Consider the following 12,481-nt stretch of genomic DNA (forward strand, 5'->3'; position numbering starts at 1 on the left):
ATGAAAAGCCATGACTGCCATGTTTTCATGCAAAGATTGATCCCTGTGGCATTCCGGGAATTATTACCAGGAAAAATTTGGGAAGCAATGACAGAATTGAGTCTCTTTTTCAAGGAATTAACGATGACTGTTATCCGATGCGATGATATGGACCAATTAGCGCGAGAAATCCCAGTTGTGATGTGCAAGTTGGAGCGAATTTTTCCACCCGACTTCTTTGATTCTATGGAACATCTGCCGGTTCATTTGCCCTATGAATGTCGTTTAGCTGGACCGGTACAATATCGATGGATGTATCCATTTGAGAGGTGATTCACTAACATCTCATTCTAATGATTACATCATTTATTTCAACTTATACTTATATATTGGCATTAATTGTACAATCACAGACACCTGCAGAAAATTAAAAAGAATGTGCGCAATAAGGCAAAGGTCAAGGGATCCATTTGCAATGCATATTTGGTGGAAGAAGCTTCCACTTTCTGTTCACACTATTTTGACCAACATATTTTCACCAAGCTTCGGAGAGTGCCACGTAACGATGACGGAGGAGATCGCGTACAATCTGAGTTTGAAGGAAATCTAAAAATTTTCACCTATCCTGGGCGTACGATTGGTAAATAAAAAAAAAGACAATTGACTGATGCAGAGATACAAGCGGCTCAAACCTATATTTTATTGAATTGCGAAGAGATCACACCATATGTACAGTAAGTATAAATAATGTAAACAGTCTAAACTTTGTAAACAGTTGTTAAATCATACTTATGCTAATTTGGTTCGTTGATAAATAGGAAATATATCAATCTATTGCGGCTTCAAAATCCTAATTTGACTGATACTGCAGTTGATGCAAAGCTGGACACCGAATTTGCAGAATGGTTCAAATATTATGTAAGTTACTTTCAATGTACAGAACATGGAATGTACATTTATTAAATCTCACTCATTTCATTGCTATTTCCCATAGGCTCGAAGCTCGGGAATCGATATCCGTAACAGATTTATTACGGATCTGGCAAAGGGGCCATTACCAGTTGCTAATGCCTACTCTGGCTACTTTGTAAACGGTTACAAGTTTCACATGAGGGTTATGGGAGAAGCAGAAAGACAATGAACAGCGGTGTGTGCATAAAGGGATCAAACTACAGTGATGTGTCAAACGATTTTTATGGGAAATTGGTTGAGGTTTTGGAGTTAGAATATCCAGGCCTACCTATGAAGTGCACAATCTTATTCAAATGTGAATGGTTTGATCCTACGCCAAACATTGGCACGAAGGTTCATCCTAAGTATAATCTGGTAGATATTAATCAAAGAAGAAGATATACAAAGTATGAACCTTTTGTGTTGGCAATGCAAGCTGCACAGGTGTACTATGTCCCATATCCATCGTTTAAACGAGACCGATGCGATTGGATGGCAGTGTGTAAAATCAAGGCTAGATCAGTTGTTCATGCACTTGAAACTAAACAATCTGCTTCACTCGCAGTATCGGAGCCATTTCAAGAAGTTAGGGTTGAAACGCAACCGATGCAAGTTGTTGAAGATTTAACAGATAGACTGGATGATGAAAGTCGATCTTATGTTGAAATAGGAGCATCAGATGATGAAGAGGAAGAAGATCAAATCATCATGGGTACCTCAGAAGACGAATATGAAGAAGAGGAAGCTGATGAAGAGGAGGAGGAAGCAGATGATATTGAAGACACTTAAAACTTAGAGCAGTTTTACTATTACAAATTCATATTTGTATATATAATTAATATTATTAATGAAGAATTTCAATGGTATTAACTTTCTTTACTCATATTTACCACATGTTCCACAATTCATATAATTGTATAAATTCATTTTATCTAGGTTCTGATATCTGCAGTACAGATGGCTAGAGGTAGAGCATTTGATTCTGACGCGTCCGGTAGTGGTTCGCTTGGAGGTCGTGGCCTTGGACACAGTGCCCGTGGACGAGAAGGGTCGATCCCTCATCCTTCGTCAGGTACGTCTGGGGCTTCGTCATCTGCTCAGCGACCAGTACTGCCGCCATCACATCCTTCTTCAGGTACGTCTGGGGCTTCGTCATCTGCTCAGCGTCCAGTACTGCCGCCATCACAGCCTTCTTCAGGTACGTCTGGGGCTTCATCCTCTGCTCAGCATCCAGTACTGCCGCCATCACAGCCTTCTGCTCCTTCCTCTTCTGCTCCTTCCTCTTCTGGACCAGTACAGACTCCACCAGCTGCACAGTCACCTACTGTGCAAGGTAATAATCATAAATGTCATAACTGTCATTTTAATTATATATTAATTATCTAAAAATTTATAACATTTGTCACTTCTTTTGCAGCTTCATCAGATCCACGTATCACCCTCAGTTTGGTAGCGGGACAGTAAGTACTTATTCAAATTTTCTGCAGGCATATTTTGTTCAGATTGTGATGCTTTCGTGTAATTATATTTCACTAGTGTTTTTTTCTTTTCAGCATATATCCATCTTCTCGAGCAGTGAGGCAAATTTTGAAGATAATCAAGCTACAGCTACATAAAGAAGGATACACACGGGATGCCGTACCACAAGAGGCGAGAGACTTTTATTGGGAGGAGTTCCAGGTACTCTTTGGTTTAAGTTATATCATCATTCAATGTTTAGAATTCAAGATACATCCTTAGTGTTGAAACGCTATATTTCATTTTTTTGCAGAAACATTTCATATGGGACGAGGCCATTACGGCTATGCTAAAAGTAGCATGGGAGAAGATATGCGCCGATCGATATGCTGACTTCACCTATAGGATGAGAAAAAGCGGTAAGAAGCAGCAGTGCGTGTCTCAGGAGATATGGGAGAGCTGGCAAAAGGCTTGGGAGGATCCTGCATTCAAGAGAAAGCGGGAGATATTTGCACAAAACAGGCGCAGTGAGACTGGCGGTGATGGAGCAGGACCTTCGCGACACACAGGCGGATCTATATCTGCTATAGAGACAGCTCGATTATTAGTAAGTGAACTAGTCCCTTTACAAGAAACTGATGTTTAATGAAAGGACACTATATATATTAACATATCATGCATAAAAATTCATTACAGGCTAAAGAATTAGGTCGTGAGCCCACACCGATGGAGGTGTTTACATACACTCACACGAAGGACCACGATCATAATACGTTTGTCGATAGAGGTGCATTGAGCGTCAATGTAAGTAATAATTAATAATATTTACATTTACCATCTAATAATTGCGAAGATGTACAAAGTTCAATATAATAAAGCTTGCAATTGCATTGATTAATTAATTTTTTGTTTTCAGGAGAACTATACTACAGCTCGGGAGCGTATTGTTACTTCTCAGACCGATGAATTCGAAGCTGAGTCAAGAATTGACGAGATATCGCTTTATCTCGAGGCTGTAGGGGGCGAGAAGAAGAGGAAGGTATACGGCATCGGGTCTCAGGCATCACAGTTTTACTGCGGCTCAGCAGCTCAAGCTTCTACAGCCAGCGCAGCACCACAGCCCGAGCACACTGACTCGCACTATGATGATGATATACGGGCTCAGCTTGCTGATCAGCAGAGACAGATTGCAGAGCTTAGAGCGCATGTGATGCGGCTGTCCGGTGAGCCCCGTGCTGGTACTTCTTCCTCTGATCCTGCGCCTGCTACAGACCGACATGTTTCGACGTCTCAGCAGCAGCCACTACCGGCTCCTGATCCCGATGCTGCAGACGATACCTTGGTCACCCCTCCTGGCGCTACATCACATCCAGCAGGTACTCCTCTCGGCGATCTGACATCGGGAGATCCGACATCGGATCCTGCAGATGAGCAGCAGCATAGATTTGATTTTGGACCTTTTTAGTTTTTCATTTGTAATTTGATATTTTAATTTGTTCAGTACAATAAAAATTACATTTTTATATTGTTCTTGAATTGCGTGTGTGATATATATGTATATATGTCAATTTTCACAGGTGCGGAAAAATTTTGGTTTCATAATAATTAATTAATTTTTTTTATTTTTTTTTCCAATTTTGCGACCGATTTGATACCAAAAGTAAAAATTTTGAATTTACAATTTGCGACCAATTTGCGACCGATTTAAAAACATTGCGACCGATTTTCTGCGACCAAATTTGCGACTGAATTTCCAATTAAACCACGACCAAATATTTGCGACCGATTTTAAATTTTGCGACCGATAATATCGGTCTCTAATTTGCGACGGATTGTCTATCGGTCGCAAAATTTTTTTTGCGACCAGCGTTTTTGCGACCGACTATTTCGGTCGCAGATCGGTCGCTAAGTAAAATTAGCGACCGATATTAGCCATTTTGCGACCGATTTGTCGGTCGCAAAAAGGCATTTTTTTTGTAGTGAATGTGGAAGTTCGACCAATTTTAGCTCTTAGCCCCTTCCAGGCCATTACTGAAACTTATGGTGACAGTTGGCATAAAATCGTTACCATAAAATGCAGACATTTCATAAGTATCATGACAACTTTCTTTGTTTGATAAGCATCTTGTTGTTTTCTCTCATAATGACCAATGCTAGACTCTTTCAATGGATGATTCTCATTAAGATCCTTCGATGTAATAAAAGGGAGGTCATAAGAAGCTGGCCCAAGTATAGAACTCATGCTATCTAAAGGCAATGCACAAGGTCCATCATCACAAATCACGTCGTTGAAGCCCAACTGCATTAAGAAATTTGCAAAGTAAAGTTCAAAAGCGTGAAGTTAAAAAAAGGAAGAAGAAGAAGAAAAAAAGAAAAAAAATAGAAAGCAAAAGCTTACCGGGTCATCAAGATCATAAAATTGTTGTGCCGTTGAAGCCTGATTATTTTGCTTTACTTTCTTCCAACAATGATCAGAATCATTCTTCTCTTCATTTGAAGGAGATGAATTAAGCATCTCTTCCAGAACACTTTTGACTAGAATGGGAATTCAATCCATCTTCAACTACCTCTAATTGATTAGGAGTCGTTGCAACTTGAATTGGGATGCCATTATTTGAAGGATTTGATTCATCACTAGCTTCTATAAAGGAGTCTTTCTCTATGGAAGTGCTACATACCTTTTCTTTAGAAGGATTAACAGCTACTTGTGATTTTATCTTCAACATAATTGGTGATTCTCTCTTGCCTTTCTCAACAACAGATTCTTAGGGAGGATTTAAAGGAACACACCCACCTTTTTCAACATTTGAATTCTTCAAACAAGAAGGCTTTGAAGATTTCAATAATGTTGGCATTGATCTTAAATTCGGCATATCATCTTCAGGAAAAACTTTAGACCATTCCGCTTTCCACCAATCCTTATGCGCTTTAGTACATGAAAAACGACTATCAAGTTTCATTAAAGGAACAGTTAATTTAGCACCACTAGCTAGATGAATACAAGATTCCCAAAGCTGTATGACTGTCTCCAAAGATACTTTTGAAAAGGACATATCCATATTACCAGGAAGATCTTGGCAATAACCCAGCTGTCTACTAAATCTATGAGGGCTGTATGACTCAATGATGTATTAGTTCTCATAGCGAAAAGTTGAGAAGCTTGAACGAAGATTGATGAGGTGCTCCACTTGATGTGAAGACAACTTACCATTATCCTCCAAAAAGAAGTCTTTCTTCATGATACGAGATGGACCCAAATAAGCTTTCCTTTCCATTAAAATTTTGGTGACTTCAGTTTCATTATAATATTTGGCCATTCATTGTCCACTATAGGAAGTCCTTTTAGCATCTCCATCAACATCATGCGTACAGTGCTTGTCAAAACGATTAGCTAGCTAAGCATAAACATAATGGAAGATAATGGTACTTCACACCTCTTCAAAGTTATAGCAGTAAAAATTACTCGAAGGCCTCTATAAATGCTTGTCAAAATAGAAATAGCCAAAGAAAAGATCTCACCAGAGGCGGTCATACTTGCAAGTTTGAAGGTGCTTGGACGAATAAGATTCACTAGATCATGTGGAAGTACAAACTTGCATAACCAACAAGATATCAAAGCAGCCAAATAAACTTCTTCCCATAGATTATCTTCTAAGTATAGAATTTCAAAAGGCTTTTGCTAATTTGCATCTCGCAGTAATTTGTTGCCAATAACACGTGAAGGATTGAAATTCTTCTTGGGATGAGCAATTCTTTTGGTGTAGTCTTTTTCAGGAGGCTCAGGACATCTAATAGGATCATGGAACCAAAAGTTCACCCTGTTGTGAAGCTGTTGTCAACCCGTTTGGTATATTTGTAGTATGCATAAAATAAGTATTTGTAGCTTTGTGGTAAGAAGGGAGTTCCACCTCTGTCGACTCCAGTAAGATCTCCAGTTGAAGGGATCATCTCATCATGAAATGAGCCATGGATAGGAAGTCCTCCTAGGTACTTCAAATCCCAAAGAGAAATCGACTCTTCTCTAGCTGGGAGGAAAAGAATATTTGTTGAAGCACTCCAATGTTCACAGAAACGATGAATGACGTTGGGGAAGCGATCATAAGTGAAGAGTGATTCGAACAAAGCATGATACACATTGGCTTTCAAAAGTAGTTGCTCATTATTTGCCAACACATCTTCAAGCCACTCCCAATAGCACTCGACGAAGGAAAATTCACCAACAAATTTGAAAGAATGATGCGAAGCAACTTCGCTGTTGTTGAATGCAACAAAGTGGGAACATTATTTGATGGAGTTTGAAGCGAGCGAAGTGAAGATTGCAACAAATGGCATGAGACGTGGTTAACTACTTGATGTAAAGTAGGAATTCACATGTATACTCGATAGTCCAATCCATGAGATGAGGAGGGTCTACTTTGCTTGGTGCTTTGGCTCCAAGATATTCATCGGTGGATCTTTGAAAAGTGGAGACTATTTTCAGGATTTGAATCTTCTTCGTCGTCGCTCAAAATTTTCGAGCATGGAATTTTAAGCGATGCTAAAAAATCAATTATGCGAACCATATTGATAAGATCTCAAAATTCCTTGGTCAAACAAAGAATAATGGAAGAAGACCTACAAGTGCAAAAAAAAAAAAAAAAAAAAAAAAAAAAAAAAAAAAAAAAAAAAAAAGATCAAGTCAGATTTCAGATTTCACCTGGCGGTAAAAAAAAGGTATGGATAATTTGTCAAATAGGAGTGAAGGGACTAGCTCAAGTATGGATAAAATTCACATGACCCAAGTTTGTGAACGGTCAGTTGGTTACCATACAAGTCCTACAAAAGATTGTGGATGACGAATTGAATTAATCACAGAATCAAATTTTCATGCTTAAGAAATCAAAATAAGATGTTGTTGATTAGCCAGGCACATGATTTTAACAGATTTAAAAAAAAAAAAAAAAAAAAAAAAAAAAGATTAATACAAGTGCTTTTGTTTTGACCGAATTAATGAAACAAGTGTCGAAGTTAGCCATGGACCAAATTCACATAAATTAAAGATGGGAAAGCCTGAAGTCCAGCTTGATGGAAACAATAGAAGTGTCATGCACTAACTTCATATAAATATTGAATTTTGAAGTTAAAAGAAAAAAGGCCGCGAACAAATTTATGAGGAATCAAAGTCAGGCAACATATTCTCTAAAGTAATTGTCATACAGTTTGAGTTGCAGAAATTCAAGCCATACAGTTTGAGCAATTGTCAAGTAAAAGAGGTTGGCCTTGACATGCAACAATGTGAAATAAACGAATCAATAAAGCTAAATCATGTGCTGGAAATCGAAAAAAGAAAAATAAAATAAAATAAATTGGGATCCATAAGACTTCATGGCATTGATTTGGCCGACATAGCAATAAAATATTCATGTTTAAAGACTTGAATATAAGACATAGACGTGGAAGTCAGCATACAGATGAAGGATAACATGTTAATAATAATAAAAAAAGAAAAGATAAGAAATATTCAAAGTTGACGTGTTTATGATGTTGTCCAAATTCATATAAGGACAAAAGAACGAAAGGGTCTATGGTAATTTTAAAAAAAAAAATTTCATGAGTAGTGAAAGTAAAAACGTACCTGATCTATGGATGGAAGGCAATTGTTGTCAGTTGCTTGACGATTTTAACGTGAAGAAAAATTTTGAAGCAAGGTTCCCTTTTATAGAAGATTCATCGACTTAAAATTCGACAAAGAATAAGTCTTCAACTCTAAAGTCAACAAGGATTAAATATTCAACTCCCAATTGGACAAGAATTTAAATTCTCAAACTCCAAAATCATCAAGAATTTTAATTTTTTGAAGGGTAAGAAATTAAAATATAGAAAATTCTAATTATATAAAAACAAAATTAGAGTTTCACTATTTGGGCTAAAAAAAATTTAACTAGCATGTTAAATTGGAGTTGCTAAAATTTTTAACTTGAAAATTCAAGTTAAAAACAAATGGCTCATTAAATTAGGCCATGCAAAAAAAAAAAAAAAAAAAATTCATGCCATAAAAAAAGAGGGGGCATGAGCTAAATTAAAAAAAATATTGTCTTCTTCAAATTTTCTAGACCCGTTCAAATAAATTCTAGAACAAATCTCGATAAGGCATCTATAGACACCTAAATTTTATTCAAGTTAATTTAATTATTAACTTAATTATTTAATTAGCCAATTGAATTATTGGTTAGTTTAATTAAATAATTTATTTGGATAACCAATCAAAATATTTAAATGGTTATTAAAATAAAATTATTGGATAAATATTATTTACTGAATAAATAAATATTTTAGTAAAGTCCAATAAAAATTCACCAAGTATACTAATTAAATTAAATCTTGGCAAATAAGCCAAGCATCTACAAGTTAAGTAATGTAGCAGCACCAATGAAAACTGCCAAGTAGACCATTCAAATCACATACTTGGCAGACCATTCAAATCACATACTTGACAATGAGACTTTCTCAAATCTCTATAAATAGGAGGCCTCTCTTCAAAGCTCTGTCAAAATCAATACTACAAAGCTCTCTCTCAAGTCCAAAGAATTAAAGTTCTTTCAATTTCAATTCAAGATCAAGTCTCTTAGACCCTTGAATTGCACCTAAAGTTTGTTCTACATCAAGTCTTTTCGACCATTTAATTATATTCAAGATCAAGTCATTTCGACCCTTGAATCATATCCGCGACAACAAAGAGAAGAATCAGAGATAATTTTCATTGTCATAAGAGATTCCACATAGAAATTGTATCCACTTCTTTATAAATACAATTTATATTTTTGTATTTTGTTTCTTTATTTTCAAGAATAAATTTTACGCTTACGTGATTATCAAGACCTAGCTGATAACCCGTTCTTATTTCAATTTTTCCATCAAATTGATCATGACCGCGTCTTGGAGGGGGTCTATGGAATTTTTCATAAAGTCTCCTACTGTTGAAACCATTGCAGCGAAAGGAAAACCCTCGTCATATTGAATTAACTACGGTGGATATTTGGATCCATTTACATGACCTTCAAGCTGGGTCCAAATCTTAACGTGTTGCTCATGACGTTTCTAATTTTGTGGGAGAATTTTTAACATTAGATCTAAGAAACTATGAACTCATCTAGAGGGATTATATGCGGGTGACGGTTGGCATGGACGTCCGCAAACCTCTTAAATGAAGAATGAAAATCAGATGACCAAAGGGAGAAGGTTTTTGTATTTCCTTCAAGTACGAGCGACTTGCTACCTTTATTTCTTCTGCGGCATGTTGGCGCACTCAGACAAAGGTTGTCACAAATTGTTTCTAAAACTAGGAGTGACAAAGGAGCAATTTTTGTATGGGCCTTGGCTGAGAGCAGATAGTCGGAGTACTAGACAAGCGGGAGCTTGTTGGTTAAAACCTGAGATTCCAAAGACTAAAAGAGCACACATGGCTCGTAGCTTTAATACCACTGCTATGAGGTCGAGTGGAGGGACGTAGGGAGGTGTTAAGGAGGGTCAAGGTGTGAATGTTGAAAAGGAAAACCATATAGGGGACGATAATTTTGATGATGCAGATGATGGTGTCATCATGGTGGATCCTAAGCGTAAAAGGCAAGACATTGAGAACTCTAATGCCGTTAATAATTCTCAAGCAATTGATATCTCAAAAAATGGACTTGGGGCGGGACCTAGGGACTAGGCCCGCCAGTTATCATGAATTCCTTAACATGGAACTATCGAGGGCTTGGGAACCAAGAGACAGTTTCTGAACTTGTTAAGTTAGTTAACTTTAACAAACCCAATCTGGTGTTTTTGATAGAAATGAAAGTGGGGTTTGAGCAAGTTGATCGAGTCGAGAGAAGATTGGGTTTTGAAGGTACTTTTGTGGTCCGACTATAAGGTATTAGAGGTGGCCTAGCACTGCTTTGGAAATATAGAGCCATGTCTTCATTAATAGGATACCATAATAACTTCATTGATGCTTTGGTGGAGATTACAGGTATTCCAAAATTTCGGTTCACTGGTTTTTATGGCATGCACGAGCCTCATCGTCAAAGGGATACTTAGGCTCTATTACAATCTCCAAAGCACAAATCAAAGCTACCATGGCGTGTGGCAGGGACTTTAACAATATTTTATGCTATGGAGATAAATGGGAAGGATCAACAGCCAACTTGGTTGGTGGAGGGTTTTAGACGGACGGTTGAAAACTGTGGTTTATATGATATGGGTTTTAAAGGTAATAGATTTACTTAGGAACGAGGTCGAAATTCTCCGGATTGGATTCGCGAATGGCTTGATAGAGCGGTAGTCAGTATGGGTTGGCATAACCTTTTTCTGATGTTATTTTTCATTTAGAAGTTTGTAATAGTGATCACTTGGCCATTTTCTTATCCTTAGGAATTTTGGTTATTTAGTATGCACCAAAATCTTTTAGATTTGAAAATTCTTATCTCAAAGAGGTTGATGTGAATGCAACTTTCAGGAAGCTTGGGCAATAGACACTGACCACCGGATCGGAGAATAGATTCGCTAAAGTGGGGTTCTTTTGAAACAGTGGGGACGACATAAGTAGGAATGATTTTCGAAAAAATTAAAATAAGCACGACAGTAAATGGCGTGGTTTCATAACCGCACTGATCTGGTAGTTATGCAGCATTTCTGAGTTATAAAGGAAGCATACATACGGGTCCTCAAGCAGTGTGAAATTTATTAGCAATAAAGGGCTAAACAAAGCCGGTTATAGAAGTACGATACTAACACTAGTTTTTTTCATTTGATGGCTTCTAAAAGATGGAAAAGAAATATGATTAAGCAGTAAAAGAATGATAACAATGAATGGCTGACATGTGGCATTGGTTTATTGACTTTGGTGACTCAATTCTATTCTAATCTTTTTATCTCTTCACAAGGTGATATGGAGTCAGTTCTGGAGGCTGTTAACAGTCGAGTTACAGAGGCTATGAATAATAATTTGGATCACCCTTTCTTGCATAAGGAGATCAAAGATATGGTTTTCAGTATGCATCCGAACAAAGCACCAGGTCCGGATGGCCTTAATCCGGGATTCTTCCGCTCTTTTTAGCCTATTGTGTGTACTAATGTTACTCGTGCTAATGCGCCAGCCCTGGGAGGTAACTTTACAAACATCATTCTAATTCCTAAAAAGAAGACTCCTGAATTTGTATCGAATTTAAGGCCCATCTCACTTTGTAATGCCATTGATCGAATTGTTTGTAAAGCATTGGCTAATGCTTATTAGTGGTTCAGGCTCTTTCACGAGAAACTTTGGATATTTCTTATTTTGGGTCTATTATTCAAGACTGCAAAATTCTAGCTACAAATTTTGCGCCATTGGTTTTTGTTTTTGCTAGACGGTCAGCAAACTAAGTAGCTCATGAGCTTGTTAGAGTTGCTAGTTCTAGGCCTGACCTAATGGAATGGTTGCTTATTCCATCTTTTATTTATGATGTACTGTTTTATGATGCTCTTAATAATTAATCCATCTTTTCAGTTCACAAAAAAAAATATTAAATGACATTAGAGTTACATAGATTAGAGTTACATAGACAGAGAAAAAATATTAAATATAAAAATAATACTAAATAGAAATGAAATAGAAAAAAAAAAAAAAGCAGAGAATTTTAATAGAGATAAAACTTTTTGCTTGTATATTTTAGATAAATAAATGACATTAGATAGATAAAGAAAATAATAATAATAATAATAATTTAGAAGGATAAATCTTATAAAAAATGAAAAAAGATTAGGAATGTAAAATTAAAAACATAAAACACAATTTCGTAAACCACTATTTGTTGTTTCATAAAATTTGGTTTTTTGTTTCAAAAACAGTTTTCTAAAAAGTGAATAAAAAAAATTAAACAAGTTCAAACAAACAAATTTTTATTTATTTTTTTAAGAAAAAATGAAAAATAAAAAATTTAATGGAAAACAAACAACACCTTAGGCCCCGTTTGTTATAGTTGTTTGTTTTGAGTTTTTTATTCATTAGAAACATGAAACAGTTTTTTAGTTTTTGGTTACTTGTTTTTTGAAAACTTTTTTTTTAATTTATTTTTCTTTTTTTTTTTTTTGTTTA

The 12,481-nt window shown here is 36.4% G+C and overlaps 1 long non-coding RNA gene across 1 annotated transcript; it reads left to right on the forward strand.

Moving 5' to 3' along the window:
- The first annotated feature begins 619 nt into the window (after positions 1–619).
- Positions 620–1,031, forward strand: LOC149498410 (uncharacterized). Its single transcript, XR_016319493.1, has 3 exons — positions 620–713; positions 798–897; positions 974–1,031. It is a non-coding gene; the product is annotated as an uncharacterized LOC149498410 (long non-coding RNA).
- The last annotated feature ends 11,450 nt before the right edge of the window (positions 1,032–12,481 follow it).

The sequence above is a fragment of the Jatropha curcas genome, chromosome 2 (genome assembly GCF_041381405.1).
Source record: "Jatropha curcas cultivar XTBG-Jc1 chromosome 2, XTBG_Jcur_1.0, whole genome shotgun sequence".
NCBI classification, from domain to species: Eukaryota; Viridiplantae; Streptophyta; class Magnoliopsida; order Malpighiales; family Euphorbiaceae; genus Jatropha; species Jatropha curcas.